Source organism: Sesamum indicum, linkage group LG16, assembly GCF_000512975.1.
Source record: "Sesamum indicum cultivar Zhongzhi No. 13 linkage group LG16, S_indicum_v1.0, whole genome shotgun sequence".
Classification (NCBI taxonomy): Eukaryota; Viridiplantae; Streptophyta; class Magnoliopsida; order Lamiales; family Pedaliaceae; genus Sesamum; species Sesamum indicum.
In genome coordinates, this window is record NC_026160.1 from 3,072,199 (window position 1) to 3,090,932 (window position 18,734).

The following is an 18,734-nucleotide window of genomic DNA, read 5'->3' on the forward strand; positions in this document are numbered from 1 at the left end:
CAAAAACTCGGAGCCTAAACGTTCATGCTATAATGCACCAAGTCTCTAGTGCCATAGATTGTTGCTAAATGACCAGCCATAGTAACAGGCTATTTTTGGTTATCGATTAATAAAAAATAATTAATTAAATTAAATTTAATTAATCGAGACCCGGTGATTAGAGTGGACTAATTTGAAGAATCTCAAGGTTGAGATCATGAGGAGAACGATCCCATTGGTGAAAAGGAAACAACGCTCGAAGCTGATCGAAGAAGAATGGCAAGGGTAAGAATTTAATTTCAATTCTTGTACCCTCATGTTTTTCTTTAATAATTGACCTATGTAATTTGTTTATTATTTGTACACCAAACGCCTATAGATCAAGGGTGCACTCCTTGATTGGGTTTAATTTTGCTTTGAATTTCATTAATTTTTATTTTTATTTTTCAGGCTTATCTGGCTTCCTTCAAGTGGTATTAGAGCTTGATTCGGTGTATAGGCCTAGCCATACATGCATTATGTGTTTAGAAATATTTTACGTGTTTGATTGCTTTTAGTAAGCATGATTTAATTGATAGCATGATTATGTGTTTTAAAGTGCATAGTTTAATTTTGCATAATCAAAATTTTAGATATCTTTTTTTTGCTGGAAAATTGGATTTTCTAAAAATTTATGATTTCATATTCTTTGCAGAAAAGAAGAAAAAACAAAAAAAAGAATAGGATTTTTTTTTGCAAAGGAGTGCAGCAGTCATGGGATGCCTGCGAGGAACAGTTGCTGCTACATAGATGCTTACTTGCGGGGTGCACTGGGCCCACTGCTTGTGCGTCTTGGCACGATCGATCGGCTGTCTTGCATCTTTTTTTCTTGAAAAATTAGATTTTTCATTTTTTTTGTAAATTTCTGGTTATGGCTACTTTTTATTTTGGTTGCATTGGATTTTTTCAAAATTAAAGTTGCCTAGAATTAATTTGGGAATGATTTCCAAATCAAAAAATAAAATAAAATAGTACATTGAATGTTCGAGGGGATATCCATTATTAAATGTGTATTTTTCTGCACGTAATTGTGTCAATTAAAAATTTTGATATAGATATCAATTTTTTATAATGCATGGTTTGCATTATATGTGGTGTTTGTTTATTTTGAAAGTAAATGTGCTATATTGTTTTTTTTTTTTTGGTGAAATGTAAGTTTTCATTCATCCAGTAATATTTACAGAGTACAAGATACAAAAGGACCCACACTAAAGTTTAAAGAGCAATTAAACCGTGTGGGAAATGTGTCAAGAGGAGCCTATAGACTGTGATCTTCACTAAAACAATAAGACCCTCGGGACTGAGTTTTGCACCCTCAAAGATGACTTCATTGCTATGCCTCCAAAGGGTGTAGACCGTGCATGCCAAAGCTAGGTGTCGCGCTTTGTTATGAACGGAGGAGCCGGTTTTCTCTTTCTTGAGCCATTTCACCGCATTGTGCTGGGTGGACATACGTCGGTTAATCCCAAGCCATACTCGGATATGTGACCAAACGTAGTTGCTGAACGAACACTCAAAGAAAAGGTGTTTGGCCGATTCCTTGGTGTTGATGCAAAGTGAACACAAATCCTCCTCATAGAGGAACCCAAGTCTGTCCCTTTGTAGTTAATCTACTTCGCAAGTCAAGCCACATAATAAACGAGTACTTCGGTGGGATGAAAGTTTTCCAGATAAATGCTTTCCAAGGCTGTCTTGTAAGTTTCGGTCTGAAGTACTCATATACTTTCGACTTTTGGAGGCCCTTATTGGTAGCCCATCCCGTCATATGTTCAATTGCTGCCGCCGGTGACCCAAAAGCAATGACTACCCTATTGCGGATATCAGCAAGCCGTTGGAGAATCCCTCTTCTTCGGTTGCTAGTCCCAAATCAAAGCACCTCTAAGGTAGACACCGTTGACCTACTGCACCCACAACGTGTCTGCCTTGCGGTGGATGTTCCATAGGATGCGTGCAAGGAGCGCAACGTTCCAAGATTGAATGTGCCTAATACCGAGACCGCCTTCTTCCTTGGGATGGTATATTTCCTCCCAAGCGACTGGTGCCCTCCTTGAGTTCCATAGAAAATTCCTACAAAGTCGATGAATTTTCTCGATGACCGCCACTGGAAGAGGGAAAACTTGGAGCCAAAAGCACTCCACGCCCTGAATAACCGAACGGATAAGTTCCAATCGGTCTGTATAAGATAAGGATTTGGACTTCCACTTCAAAATGCAGTTGGCAATTTGATCCACAAGCGGTGAGTAGTTATTGAGTGAAAGACTTTGTGCCGCTAATGGAATGCCAAGGTATCGGATTGGCATCTCGCCTCTCGCAAACTCTGTCCTAGCGAGAATCTCATCAAGCTCCTCATTCAGGACGCCCGCTGTAAAAATGCATGATTTGGAGGTATTGACGGAAAGGCCAGATGCGTCCCTAAACTCTTGCAGGCATTCCATCAAGATGTGGATAGATGGAAGGTTACCTCGAGAGAAAAGCATCAAGTTGTCGGCAAATAGGAGGTGCGTGATTTTCAACTTTTCACACTTCGGGTGATAGTTGAAGTCTGAGCTGGAAGTCTTCCTCTTGACCAATCTGGAGAAGTATTCCATGCTAAGAAGGAAGAGGGCCGGCGACATCGGGTCTCCTTGCCTTAGGCCCTTCTTCCCCGGGAAAAATCCGTGGAGGGAACCATTCAAAGACACTGAAAAGGATGAAGTGCCGACGCATTCCATAGTCCAAGATATAAACCATTGGGGGAAACCATACCCGTGGAGTACTCGGGAGAGAAATGTCCACGAGACCGAATCAAATGCCTTGTGAAGGTCGATGTTGATTGTATATCGAGGCGAAATCCGCTTCCTTGAGTACTGCCGTATCATTTCTTGGGCCAGAAAAATAGTGTCTGTGATATTACGGCCGCCAACAAATGTAGCTTGGCAGCGGTCTATTAAGTGCTCTAATACGGGGGCGAGTCGGTCCGAGATAATTTTCGTGATGGCTTTGTAGATGACGTTGTAGCACGAAATCGGTCGGTAGTCGGCAACAGAGGTGGAATGCTCTGATTTGGGCACGAGAGCAATGATGGTGTGGTTGAGTTGCCGTAGCATCCGTCCACTCCTAACACCTACCACGTTCCATGCTTTCTTGAAAAAGCATGAGGAATATCCATCGGGGCCGGGTGCCTTGTTGTTGTTAATATTGAAGATGGCTTCCTTGACCTTCAGTGCTGTGATTTTCCTACAAAGTTCTACAGTAAGCTCGGAGGAGAGTTTGGGGCCCCAATCGAACACACCGTCATCTATTGGGATGGTGTGAGCCTTGGTGCCCAAGAGTGATGCGTAGTAATCAACGAACTCTTGGGCAATCTCATCGGCAGTAGTGATAATAGTCCCATCAGCTCTAGTGACTACCGTGATGGAGTTTCTAGCAGCGTTCCGTTTCACAATATCGTGGAAAAATTTGGTGTTTCGGTCCCCCTCTTTCAGGTAATGGATTTTGGCTTACTGGTAGAAGAAGTGCCGTTCGGCCTCGGCAAGGAAAACGGCCTTCCTCCTAAAATCTCCCAAAGACTCCCGAAGCGTTACATCTCCCGGATTGCTTTCAAGCTGGTTCTGAGCATCTTGTAGTACAAGGTCAGCCTCTTTGGCCCTGGTGGAGATGTGGCTGTAGTGTTGTGTGTTGAAAGCTCTCAGTGCACCTTTGAGTGATTTCAGTCTCTTGCAAAGGCTGAATTGCGGCGTTCCCTCCACATTCAAGTTCCATCGTTGTTCAACAGTAATCAAGAAGTCCGGATGGTCTGCCCACATATTGAAAAAGCGGAATGATTTTGGCTTAGTGGGTGTATGATCGAAGATAGTGACAATACCCGGGGAGTGGTCTGATAGGCATACCGGTGGGTTGAAGTGGGCGCCGCAATGTAAATCGGCCTCGAGCCATTCGTTGTTGACCCGGACAAGTTTGCACCACACAGGGTTGCTTTCCTTGTTGGAATACCATGTGTAATAGCAACCCATTGTGAGGACGTCAAACAGTCCAAGTGTTTGCACAGTAGTTCACGAAATCCTTGAGTTCATACCAAGTTGGGGCCACTCCAAGCTATTTCTCCTCGGAAGATTTCACACAGTTGAAATCGCCCATAATAAGCCATGACATGCTTATCGTCTGTCCCAATTCTATAAGCTTCTCCCACATACTTCTTCTATTGACAACAGAATATAGGCCATACGTAAACAAGATATAGAAGGAGAGTTGAGAAGGCGTATTCGTGGCACAGCAGTGGATCACTTGCGGCGAGATATCCTCCGGTTGAAGGTCGATAACTGCTGGGTTCCAAACCACAAAGATGCATCCACCGGCAATGATGTCAAAGTTGTTGGCTTGGCACCATCCCGGAAATGATCGACTAAGAAATGTCGGAATCTTTGATGCTGCAAACTTTGTCTCCAAAATGTGTAAGAGGCAAAGCTGGTTATACTTGATGAGGTGGGCTACCCCATTGTGTTTCAGAGGCCGATTGGAGCCCCTCACGTTCCAGAAACTGATCTTCATGGGGATCAAGGGGAAGACTCCCCTCCTGCCTGCTTCGTCGGTTTACTGAACGTCATTGCAGTCTCATTGATCTTGATCCCTGGCATTGCATGTTGAGTGATCGTCGGGGAATCAGTTGATGAGTTGTCTGAGTCTCTCGGTAAGGAAACCTCCCTATCTTGAAGTTTGAGCGAATGCGGTACTTTCGTGCTCACTCGTCCCTCATCCACTTTGCTGGTCATTGGTGATGTTGGTTGGTGTCCCTCACTGCCGGTTCGGCTGCTGTATCTATAGCTTTGCCCTTGTTCCTCCTATGGTCGATAGTCCACTCAGTGGTCTGTGGTTTCTTTGCTTCTGCCTGCTTGGCAAGTGCAGTAGCCGGGGCAAATGCAGCAACCACGGCCGGTAGATGTGCGCCTTGGCATGTTTCCTGCAGGTGGCCGAATCTGTGGCAGTTAGTGCAAAGCTTGGGGGTGAACTCGTATACGACCGGTTGTTTCCGGGTTATGTCGTTTGGCATAACAAGCTCCACTTGGTCGACGAGCTTTTTGGAAGCATCAACCTCTACCAATATTTTGGCATACGATACCCTTTCCATTTTCATCGTAAGGGAATCCATGGCAATGGGACTGCCAATCCTAGAACCAATCTTCCAGAGCGCATTATGGTGCCAACACTCAAGGGGGAGTGATGGGAGGGTGGCCCAAATCGGTGTTAGGCTGATATCATCCTCTTTAAATTCGAAGCAATCCAGCATGTGCTTAAGAAGTAGGGGACGACCATAAACAAAGTGGGGTCCACCGGACAAAATACGTTGCCTATCCTCCTCACGGGCAAAATGGAAGATTAACCAACCGCTCTCGTGCTGTTGGAAACTGGATCCCCAAGATTGGGACAGTGCACGTATCGCCTTTAGTCCTGGGAACTTGCTGGCAATGTAGCCGACGAGGCAGTAACCCAGTTTCGATCGGACATCAAGCAAATCATTAGGCCCCAAAGTGAGGGGACCATCATCAACCGCAAACTTGGAGAGTTTGTTTTCGTTAGTGAGCTTACGGTTGCTGCTGAATAATCCTGCAAATGGGATATTTTTCTTGCCGGCATTTACAGCGGTAGTATCTGTTGTCGGTTGTTTATCATCCGGCCGTGAAGCAGTTGCATTCAGGGCATCGTTCTTAGCGATAAAGGAGGGGAAACCTCCATATCTGAGATAAAAGCACTAAAACTCGAAGGATTAACCTTACCGAAATTGGTGTTGGAGTCGGCCTGCCAGTCGGCCGGCTGACTGTTAGTTGCAGTTGATTTGACGGCTTTAGCTCCTGCCGATGGCTGGTCGGAGTGCTGGCCAGCAGCAGCATCCGCTGCAGGTTTTCTTAGCTTCTTGGTTTTGGCCATAGCAGACAGTGGATGTGAAACAGCTGTACCATCTGCGGAAGTGGTGTTAGCGTCAGGTTGTTGCTTGGCAAGCTGTCGGGCAGTTGCACTTGTTTTGACAGTTGCGGCATTTGCCAGCGGCTGGTCAGAGTGTAGGCCGACAGCAGATTTTCTTAGTTTATTGGTTTTGGCCATAGTAAGCACAGAGTGTGAACGGCTGCAGAAATTGATGCAGAATAATGGCAGCAACAGGGCAGTTATGTAGCACTCAAAAATTCAAAATTCAAACCCTTCGGCCACCAGAAATTCAATATTCAAACCCTCCGACTATCGGATAAAGGCCTGAGAAGATGGTGGGAGGTGCGCAGCGGTAGTAGAATATTGAAAATGCAGCAACAGGGCAGTATTGAAGCTGAAATTCAAAAATTCAAAATTCATAATTTAAATTCTCTGACCACCTGAAATTCAGAGTTTAAACCCTCCGTCCACCGGGAATGATTGTGGGCGGACGAAGTGGTGGAAGGTGCACAGCGGTAGCAGCAAAAGGCAATTTCTCCGGCAAAGAACCTGCATCAGAAATAGTTTCTCTGGCAGGACAATAGGTCGTGGAGGCTTTACAGCCGGCAAAAAGTCTTCAAAACTGAAAATCATTCGGTAGAAAAGATGAGCAATAAAAGGAGATGCGATTAATTGGTCCAGAATTTGCAGAAAATTGAAGGAGATCCGTTAGAGAGCAAAACAAGATTGAGGTACTGTAGAGAGAAAACTTTCTAGAGAGAGAAACACTCATGACCTCACCACTACTGAGAACTAAATGCTATATGGTTAATTAAATTAACATGGGATGATCACAAAGCCCTTAGACCGTAGGTATGGTTTTATTTTCTATTGGGTTAGGGTTTGCGTGGCTCTTGATTTCCTTTATCTCTCTCGTTTTGAGCCTTAAAATTATAAAGTTTGGTTTCTCCCTCCCTTTTTACTCCCCTAATTGTTGATTGGGGTATCTTAATTTTTATGATTGAATGAAAGTAGCCAAGAAGTAAAGGATTTTATATTTTTTTGTAAATAAAATATAAGTAAGGCAAGCTCAAGGCAACGAAAGCCTCTAGAGGAGGCTATTGGATAACCCATGGAGGATCCATGGAGAAAAGACCCAATAGAGCCTAAGAAGGAAAACCCAAAAGAATAAAAAGGAGATTTAGAAGGCCCATTATTTGTAAATATGTTAAATATCTTGTAACAACGTAAGCGATATCCTAGAATGACCATAGCTCCACTGCGGACTTAGTGGGTCGCATAGATTTTGGGCTTGTGATCATCCAACAAAGGCATATTAGGCTTATATTTTGCCTGTGATGCATTTTAACCAATGCGTCCAATATATTGGATATATTTTGTCATGCAAGACCTAATAATTTATGATGAGGGTTCGGTCATATTTAAAACCTGTCACTTGGTTGGACCCAGTTAATATTTGAACCAAAATGGAATAAAAGTAAAAATTTGTTTTTCCGAGCCTTCCATCCAAAACAATGTAGTGAGAAAGCTAATTTCACCCAATCGTTATCTCACGATCGTGGCACGTTTGGGATGAAATAAAGATACGCTATTATTGTGAACAACGTGAATACACTTCTGTTTTTCTGTCTCACGAGTCGTGGGGGATGATAATTTGTGCTATAATTGGTTGATGGGTTGAGTCTAACGCCGAGTAAAATGATTCGCTCGGAGTCCTCAAAATCATATAAAGAAGCGAGGCAAAATATCTTGGGGATCTCATATGATGAAAATGGTATCGAATACCTCCCACAAGATTATTTTCCACGTGAATCATAAAAGTGGTGCATGAAGAATTTGGCTTGTGGACCCTAAGCCCACTAGAAAATATTTTTACAAAACTCTATTTGAGAACAATGTGGGCTTTTTGCAGAAATAGTGGGAGAGGTTAAGGCTAAAAGGCCGAGTCTTAACTTGAACACAATATTATGATAATTATTAAAAATATTAGTCAATTTAATTTGATATTTATTTGAAGGTTGTGGCCCCATTATTACAATAAGTTAATTATCATTTTATGAGTTCTAATAAGTATTTGACTGTTATATTTTATATATTTATGTGGTCTATTTATAATTGGATTTATTATAATATTATGAGCTTTAATTAGGGTACTTAATGTTTTTTTTTTTTGGGTAATGGTAAATTTCATTAAGTAAGGAAAAAGTAGAGAGTGTTCAAATCAAATGGCAATTTAAGTATCCGCCATACTCTATACAAGGCGATAGTACTAAGTTATGAGTTAGTTCAGCCCTAAGTATACGGAGTCTAAGCTCATAAAAAATAATCGGAGCAAGGGATACTGCATCGCGAACCAGCTGTTGATACCTTCGTCAATTCCATTCTTGCCAAATATGATACACAAGGGATGCCAAAAAATTACGATAAACAGCATTAATAACATATTTCCCCCTCTATTTTCATGCAGCAATCAATACACCAATGGTCCATCCTCTAGTGGCCCAAGAGAAGTAGACCTCACGTCCCAACAGTTGAAGACATTGTCTAGCATAAGGACAACAAAGAACAGGTGCTGGTGAGTCTCAATAGTGCCACTGGAACATAATACACACTCACCATGGAGATGCTAAAGCCACGACCGGTCCATGATAGAGAGCCTCTCATGAAATGCTAACCATAGTATAAAAATGTTATGGGGGATCTTGAAAAGACCTATAAGCAGTGAAGACCAGCCTACCTTCGGTCCCAGATGCCAAAAACTATCATAGACGCTTTTATTGGCATAAGAACCGCCATCAAGGGAAATAAAATCTCGACCGCCTCTAATTGAAGGTAAAAGCCGCGTGACATCGAGCATGAAAGCATTCCTCATCCTAGTCCAGTGCCACTCCCCATCCTGGATGACCACTCGAAGTAAATCATCCCCGCACGTGCGACTAAGTGAGGGGCCGCAAGGGACATGCTGAATAAGCGGCCCCAGGGGATGCCATAGATCGTGCCATAGCGATATCCTCTCACCATCTCCAACCATATAATGTATATGCGACTGCAACGTACTACGTAATCGAAGGAGCTTCCTCCAACCCCAAGCTCCCGATGTAGCGTCAACCGTCCATATAGATTTACTACGCAGTCGCACCGATTAATCCACGAAACCCAAATAGAGTCAGGGTTCGAATTGACCACCTTCCATATATGCCAAGTCATAGGGGCCAAGTTAAGTCCAGTAAGATCCTTAAGTCCTTGGCCACCCTCCTCAATCGGTCGACACACTTGTGTCCAAGCAACTTTAGGGTAGCTAGTGGTCGATGTTCCTTTCCATAGAAAGTTGTGGAGCTGCTTTTCAATTTCTTTAGTAATCCCTTTTGGCAAAATAAATGCCATCGCCCAATAGATATGAAGAGCCATGAGTACCGATTTTATCAGTTGAATCCTTGCTGTAAAGGACAACTAAAGGGCGTCCCAACCTCATAGCCGCTTATCTATCTTCATCATCAATGGTTTACAATCAGTGATTGTAAGCCTAGACGAAATGAGTGGCAAACCTAAATAAGTGACGAGAAGTGTTCCCTCCTAAAAACCAAGGATGCCAAGGAGGATATCTCGCATTGGATATGCAGAACGTGAGAAGATAATATGACTCTTGGCAGCATTAGTATGAAGTCCAGATAATGAAGCAAATATCTCCAATCCCTCTTTGAACAACCGGACGGATCACTCATCCGCTCGACAAAATAGGAACAAATCATCAGTAAAGGAGAGTTGGAATAACCTAATCTCATCGCATCACCAATGGTAAAGGAATCCACCAACTTGCTCTATTCTTTGCTGATAGATACTTAATGTTTTATAGCAGTCGAATTCTCACAACTATTTAGAGGATCATTAGCTTTTTTCATTTGGCACAATCGTATTCTAGTTTGAGTTTGGGCGAGTCCGCAACAAAACCTAAGACCCGCCCCAAATTCGAGCGGGTTCAATAGGGTGGGCCCCAATGTAAACTTATTATCATGCATATAAGTCATGGATTATATACATTAAAGTAGCATAGAGGGAAGTTGTAACATATATAAATATAGAGGGGGTAAATTATATTTTTTGTCCCTATTCAATTCATAAGAATAAAATTCTTTCAAACAAAAATTTTGATCAAAATGATTATTTTTAAAAAATCTTTTTTTAAAAAAAAAAGATAAAAAGAAAGGCATTAATTACCCAAATAACTTCTCCATCCAAAATATTACTTGAGCCAACATTTTGTATTATATTGGTGAATAATTAAAAAAGCACCACATTCGAAAATTTTTGTTAAATTTTAAATAGATATGCATGCCGTCAAAGATCCCTATATTCATTCTGCGCAAAATCTTTTATCTCACTTTAGTATGACACATTCATATCACATTCATATTTCATATTTTTTTTCTTTTTAAAATGAACATGTTTCATACTAATATATGACACCAAAATGATGCAGACGATCCCCACCGTGTTCACCTATCTCTCGTTTCTTAGCATCGTCGCCCGTCCCAACTCTCCGCCACACGTGCCATCAATTTAAATTAAGATACCGCGGAATATTATTAAATTTAAATTTTCATAAATTGTGAATATGTATAAATGATAAATTCGAAGGCTTTTTATGGTGAAATCATGTATTCATGTATGAGTTTTTTAATAAATTTGTTTTGAAGCATGTTAGTCGCATAATGATATGTAATGATATATTCGTCATAAGCATATTGTGAATTCTTTGCATGGAAAGACGACAATGTGATGATTCCTCAATTATGTGGAGACTTCTTAATAAGCTATTTTATTTTAGTTATTTTCTTCTCAACTTCTGATTTGGCCATTTACCATAACATCTCTATATATTTTTAAAAATCGGGTAAAAACTTTCTTGTGTCTTAAAAATAAGTAAATTATTCTCTTTATTTTCTCAAACGTGGCTCACATGTCTTGTTCCGTTAAATTAACTTAATTAGTTGATAATATATAATAACTATAAATAATTAATATTTATATTTATATAGATACCTAAATTTGAAAATAAACTTTAGTATATATTAATTTTTGAATTGTAATATTTAATTTAACTTTTCAATTTAAAAATTATAAATTTTTATATACTTTTTATATTTTAATTTAAATAAATATATCCAAGAATAAAATTATTTACTTCTTAAGAGGATAAAAATCCAAAAAAGAAAACTAAAAAAATAATCTCAAAGCAAAAAACAAATAAACGTGAGTGATTTTATATATCAAGAACGGTATATTAGTCATTTTTATTTTAAAAAAAAGGTCAAAATATAAAAAATCAATCAATTTCACACTAAAGGAGCGTGAAACGAAGGAGAGTTTCACTCAGAATTTATAAATTATGGGAACTTTTTTAACTTATTTTTAAATACATGATGTTTTTTTAACTATTTTGACATAATACAGGGAGTAAAATGCAATATAGCCTAATTGCATACCCTTTGCACCATCTCCCTTTTGTTTATACACAGCAAATTAAATTACTTCACCTAAGTTTTAAGAAATATATTTCTCCAAATCTAGTCACCTTTTTTCACTTCCATCCAAATTAAACAGCGTGCAATAGTTAATTAATTCGTCTTCTCTTTTTTCTTTTACATATTTATTAATAAATAAAAAAACCCAAATTCACAATAATTTTAAGAGAGCATAAAATTAGGAGTACTACTTCGACATAAAATCGCAAATATCAACAAGGTAAAAAGGAACTAAACTAATCTATTAGAAAATTATAGGGTTTAATGCAATTTACGTTTCGATAGTATTGTAAATGGGCAAATTATTCTCTTACAAAAATGATAATAGTGATTCATCCCGATGTATTTTTCAAAAGAAGTAATTTATTACCTCCCTGTTTAAAGAGGTAAATTGCTGCATTTTGAATACACAGGGCGGTAAATATTGCTGCATTTTTTTAAAAAAGAGGTAGATAAATTGCTAAATTTTTTTATAAGATAATTTGCTCATTTACAATGTCATAAAAGGGTTGTTTACGCTTTTTTCGAGAATTATATGTATTTTGAAACTTCTAAATCCTTACATACTCCCTGCATGAACTCTAGTTCCCTAGTCTAATCTATAACAAAGAGATCTACTATAAAACCAACATGAAAATGTACTCTCCTTCCGAAATTTGGTATAATTATAGGTACATCTTTTATGATTTGAAAAATTAAATCTAGTAATCTCTAAAGTTTCTGCATTCGTCTAGCAAATAGGCTTTTTCGTTAGCCAAAATTCATTGACTCTATTGATATTAACGTAAAAAAATGACGAAAATTGATATTTATCAATTTATTACAGGTCGAACAAATTTTTTCTGACTGACTACCCTTATAACGGTGAAAATATACCTCATCACATACATTAATGTATGAAAATGTATAAGGGTGATTTGATTATAAAATGATTTATTTGACCTGCAATAAATCAGTAATTATATATAAGTCAACTGGGGGGTACATATGCATGTTTATCCGATTCTTTTGTTAATATCAGCAAATTCGATGAATGCTGACTAACAGAGAAACTTATTTGTTAAACAGAAGCAACTTTCAGGGGTGCTAGATGTAATTTTTTAAACCACAAAAAGTTTCTCTATAATTATACCAGGCTTCGTAAGAGAGAAGTATAATTATTTTTTATTTTTACTATAAGATGCATGATGAGGTTAAAGAAACGAAAATTGAAAAATTGAAAAATCTATAATTTGGTTATTTGAATTAAATATTATACGTGAATTAAATTCTAAAAAGATTGTCCGTGAGGCCTCAGCTTCGTCAGATGAGTTAGACCCCTTTAACAATCGTTTCGAATTTAATTCATATTATGCAACGGACTGAAATATGATAAATAAAAAAAAATGGAAAACGAACTGCAAAAATATATAGAAAAGAACTCAAACTTGAATAAATAACAAGTTATTAACACATAAAATGCATAGTCTCTTGATAAAATTCATCTGATCTCTTGCATAGGAATGTCATAACATTGATTCAACGTTACCTATATGTCAATAATAATCAGCAAATTATGCTCATTATTATAACTGTAGTATCCATCTTTTACTGTCGACGTTGTCGTTATTATAGTTGTTGTAATAATTGTCGAAAAATCTACGTAAAGTTTAACCAATAACGACATTATAAACATGATGCAACGCAATAATTTTGCATTAATAATTAACTCGTATATAGTACCAACATTAGCTCCGTTGCGCCTCTTGCGAAGATATCTGCGTGGTATCCAACGAAGACCCTCTGATTTTGGCTACAATTATGGTTGAATCGTGGGCGGGAAAGCCCTCGTATATTCGTTTGCCTGTTGGGGTGGTGACTTCTGTTCGGAAATTACATCAGGCATCAAAATACCATAACTTAAGAATTTGTTGGCCTCTGACGAGGTTGAAAGAAATGTACATAAAACAACCAACAGTAGTGCAGCAAATACGAGGATCGTCCTTGCCATGTTTGCTACATAGGTTGATTTCCTGCGAAATTTCCCTTAACTTGCCATGGTTTGATCGGTCGGAGAAAGAGATTCCTTCTTCTTTCTGTTTGCTGCTGTTCTTTTGTTTATGTGAAGAATGATTTTGGCTGGAAATGCGAAACAAAAGAATTTGCCTTTTTATTGATTGATGGACTACAATTTGTATTTCAACAAAACCGTTGGATGATATATATATATATATATATATATATATAAATGGAGTGATGTTACGACCAAAAAAATAAAAAGATTAATACCATTAATTTTGAGGATCGTTCGGGTTTTTTTTATTACATTCATGACAATTGTTATATGTGTTATTTGTGGATTTTTATACATGTAATATAGTAGATAGGGTTAGAATTTAAACGATAGATCAAAATATCATGTCATTTTGTATATACTCGTGTATCGGCTTAAATATATTTCGGTCCCGTAATTTAGGTCATTTGGTTTTTTTGTTCTTTTATTTTTTAAGGTAGCATTTTGGTTCTGAATTTTTTTAATTTTCGTGATTTTGGTTTTTTTTTTTCATTGAAGTCTACTGTTTTTGTTGGGAAAATCCATGTGCCTCTCATGTGACATTTTAAAATTGGGGTTTCTGTTCCTATGACCCAATGCTGCCAGTATTTTTGTCCTTTAATTTTTTAAAATAGCATTTTGGTCTTTCATCTTTTTAATATTCACAATTTCAGTCATTTTTTCACTGAAATTCACCTCGCCGATGGAGGTGAACTCCAGCAAACAAAAGAGACTGAAATCAGAAAAATTAAAAAGATGTAGGATCAAAATGCTATTCTAAAAAATTAAAAGACAAAAATATCAAATGACTTTAGTTACGGGATTAAAAATTCATTAATTTACCACACATGATTAGATGTAATTGAAACCTAATACTATTTTATTAATTAGATACCTTAAACAAACATGAATTCATTAAGGAATAAAATTGTTGAATATCTCTTATAAATCTTTTTTGGACAAAGGTAATAGAATTACAAAGAAAACAATTATCGTGTCAAAAGTTCAAAAGGGTATTAGGAAAAAGAAATAACACAACTTATAGCCTTTTGTATGTTTCTTCACTTAGCAAATTACTATAACAAGTGAAATAAAACAATAGTAGCTATATTTGAAAGCACAAAAAAGAACATACCAATATATATATATATATATATAAAGATAATTTACAACGAACTCTTTAAAATTTGTTATAATTACAAATACCCCCTTATTATTTAAAAAATAACATGAAATTAACGACCGTCTAACAAATACCCCCTCCGTGACAACTCATTGTACGGGAGTATTTGTAATATTTCTCAAACAACGAGAAGGTATTTGTAATTATGATAAATTTCAAAAAAATACCCATTGTAATTTATTTTAAAAAAAACTTTGAACTTTTCTTATCGCAAAATAATAAAATTAGGCAAAAGTAGGGGTGGGAATAAGTCCGACCATAACATACTCAACTAACTTTACCTAAAAACTCTCAACAGCATAAGTACTTAAAACTATAATAACGCACACTCATCAAAATCCGTCTTAATCTCTTGAAGCCAAGAAGAACAAAAGCAATCATTCACACAAATTCAGACCAAAATAAGTTAACTTCCAAAGGTGAAAATTAACAATGGCTGCAAGAACCATAGTTTTCCCACTGATGGCAATCTTGCTTTGCTTCTTTCTGGTGAGAGAAGTCCATGCTGCTGGATGCACTTCCGGCTACGGTGGAAGCTGCGTTGTTGGATCCAATTCGAAAGGCAGCGCCCCGACTCCTGAGCCTGAAGGTCCAGAATTCAAAGAGGACGAAGGTCATGACATGTCGGATACGTTTGAGAAGATGGGACAAGAATTGGAGAGAGATATGAGAAACTTCGTTGTTTTAGGACACTGAAACACACAAATGCACGACATGTTCGTATCTAGCCTTTTGTACTAGCTAGTTCAAATGGGAACTAGCCAATATCCTCTAGCTAGTATTCGTAATAACTCGATTCATATATTTCCCTCGTGTCGAGTCTGAAGCTTTTGAAAAGTTTGATCTTAACTCGATTCATTTTACAACACTATAGTTATTTGTAAGTGTGTCGTATCTCTTGGATATTATTTGTAAGCTTTGCTCATTTATGAAATTTTATTGTCTCGAGATTTGATGTTTATTTCTTTCTAAATTATGATGTTTTGCAACAAGAAAATCTCCGTTAAGAACAGTTCTCAGAAATTGAACGTTTGCGCTTAAAAACTCAATTTTTTTATTTTGAATGTAATGAAATTTATAGAAAACCTATATATGATCACTCCAAAGGTTGATTAATTTGTCATTATAAGTATATATTAGGGCATATAATTTTTACAACCATGATTGTTGAGCTTAGGTTGTCAAAAATTCAACCTAAACTTAAAAAGAAAAAGAATGATAATTATTGACAAAAATGGAAGCAACCCCCTTATGATACTGGAAATGAGCAAATTACCCCTTTATGAAAAAATAAATAGCGATTTACCTCCCTGTATTTTTTAAAATACAACAATTTACCCCCCCTATCATTTTTAAAATGAAGCAGTTTACCTCCCTATATAAGGAGGTAAATTGCTTTATTTTAAAAAGTACAAGCAGATAAATTGCTATAGTTTTTTTACAGAGGGATAATATGCTCATTTTCAATATTATAGAGGGGTAAATTGTTATTCAACCAATAATTATTGATAAACGTTGTCCGTATCCCATGAGCTAGGCAAGGATGAGTTTAATAAATATTATTAAATTTTTATTTTAAATCAAGTTTGATTCAAATTTTGCTATACAAACAAAAGAGCTGTTACCTACAAAAACGAAATCAAGAAGTACAATAATAATAACATTGTACACCATGTGATACTAGAAGCAAAACGCATCGTTACCGTTGATCCTCCGGCAAAAATTAAACTAAATTTGAATCGAAAATGAAAATAGTACCATCGAATTTTATTTGGTTGGTTTGTAATTAGGTAAGAGCTAGTTCAATAATAGATCTAAATCAAAAGAAGGTTGATGGGGGATAAGTGATCCGACAGTGCCGAGTTGAAGGGTCGTAAAAGTTATTCTAGGGATAACAGGCTGATCTTCCCCAAGAGCTCACATCGACGGGAAGGTTTGGCACCTCGATGTCAGCTCTTCGCGACCTGGGCCTGTAGGTCGAGCACAAACTAAATCTTCTGTCAAATTTTAATGTTGTATATCATATTTATTAATATATATATATATATATCATGTATATAATGTACTTTTTTACATATATAAATAATATAAATTTTATACACGTAGTATATTATTTTAAATAAAATATAAAATGCAATACTATATTCAAATTTTTTATTTCAATATTTTTCATTAATCGTCTTGTTTTTACATGGGTAGACTTGGTTGATTGCTCGTAAAAAATGGTGCTTGAGTTCAATTGAAATACAAAATAATGAAGTAAAATGATAGAAATTAATAGACTATAAAGAAGTGAAATTTCTCATCTTTCTGTGTAGAAGTAATATGGAAATTGAAGTTTAAAGTGCGAAACTCCAAGTCAGAAATTAGAGTTGTAGTTGAAAGTGAAATTGGCGTATTCTGCTTGGGGATTCCACAATTTATAGGCCGAAACCCTATGGATTCAGTGGGAGGTTTATTTCCAGGTGGTTGGAGTCTCCTAATTTTTTAGAGAAGGATAAGGGACTCCACTGCGGATGAGGTTCCTAGATTCATGGAGATGATTGAGAGGATATCCTGCTTCTGTTAGGGTTCTCGAGCTGGAGTTTACTTTAGATAAGGACAACTTAGCTTTTCTTCTACAGCCCCTACATGTCCCTACCGCTAGTGATGATCCAATCTTATGAACCCTACGGAGTGGCTTGAAAGACCCTATGTGAATACCACATGAGCCATCTGTGGACGCCCCATGGTATAATTTTGATTGTATTTGGGTCTTTACTTTTGCGGTGGGATAGGGATCTTGGGCCCTTGGGCCTTTTAAGGGTGTTCTAAGCCTTTACTTGGATTTGACTTCCTGATCCCTTTATGGTGTTTTGAGTCTCGAATTTCTTTGTGCTTCTACAATCTCAATCTTTTTTTTGGTGTTGTTTAGGCCAATTTATTTTTATAGGCAGAGTCAGTAGACCTGGTTGCTACTAGGTGTGCTCATAATAATATTTCAAAATCATTAGAAGAAAAATGATTTACTATCATGATTAATATGACAATTAAAAATTTTAAAATTATGTCGAATGATACTAATTAATCACATCTATGCAATGGCTACTAATTATTGTTTCTGCAGACGAGGCTAAACATTAGCAACAATTAAAAATCATGACAAATATTTTAGCCAAAACTAAAATGATGATTAACTTGGTCAAAATATAAAGTTTTCACTGATTTATTTATAGGAAAAAGTATTATTTTAGTCTACTAAGTATGCCTAATTTTAATTTTAATCCGATAACTATATGCATTTTTTGTTTAGGTCCAGTAACTTACGAAATTGCTTACTTTTAGTCATCTGGCAAATTTTCAATTTTATCCCTATACAACTTTTGAAAGACAGTTTAGTACATATGCACTCATAGGGGTAAAGTTGTCCGAAAATCTGCCAGAGAACTAAAAGTAAGCAATTTCGTAAGTTACTGGATCTAAACAAAAATGAACATAGTTATCGGACTAAAATTAAAATTAGACATACTTAGCGGACTAAAATAATACTTTTTTCTTATTTATATGACAGTGATAGATAATATTAATATGTCATAATTTTAAAATTATAATAATTTCTAATATAAAAAATAATACATTGTGGATTTTCATTTTCCAGATGTGTAGTACTACCTAATTTTGTCATTTGGAAAAAAAATTATCTTATGAGTATTGAAAATATTAATAAAATTTATAACGTTGATATTTGCATTTTATTTTTTAAAAATATAGAAAAATATAACACCATTCACAAATAAAATAAAATAAATATGAGGCCACCAAATGGCCTCCATTTGAGGTGAAGCATTGAATGCATGTCTGTGTGTGGGAGATAACTAAGAGTTTGTCACTCTCATCACCAACATTTTCCGGACCATTATTTCCTTTGAAATTATTGCAATCTTTATGTCGTAATAATTCTTACAAACGAAATTTCTCACTTTGTAAATAAAGAAATATACCAAGTAACATTCATTTGTCATAAAGAAAGATGCAGAGTTGGTTATTGGTGCAATAAAGGATATATTAATTAATGTATACAACTATATGCTAGAACAAAATA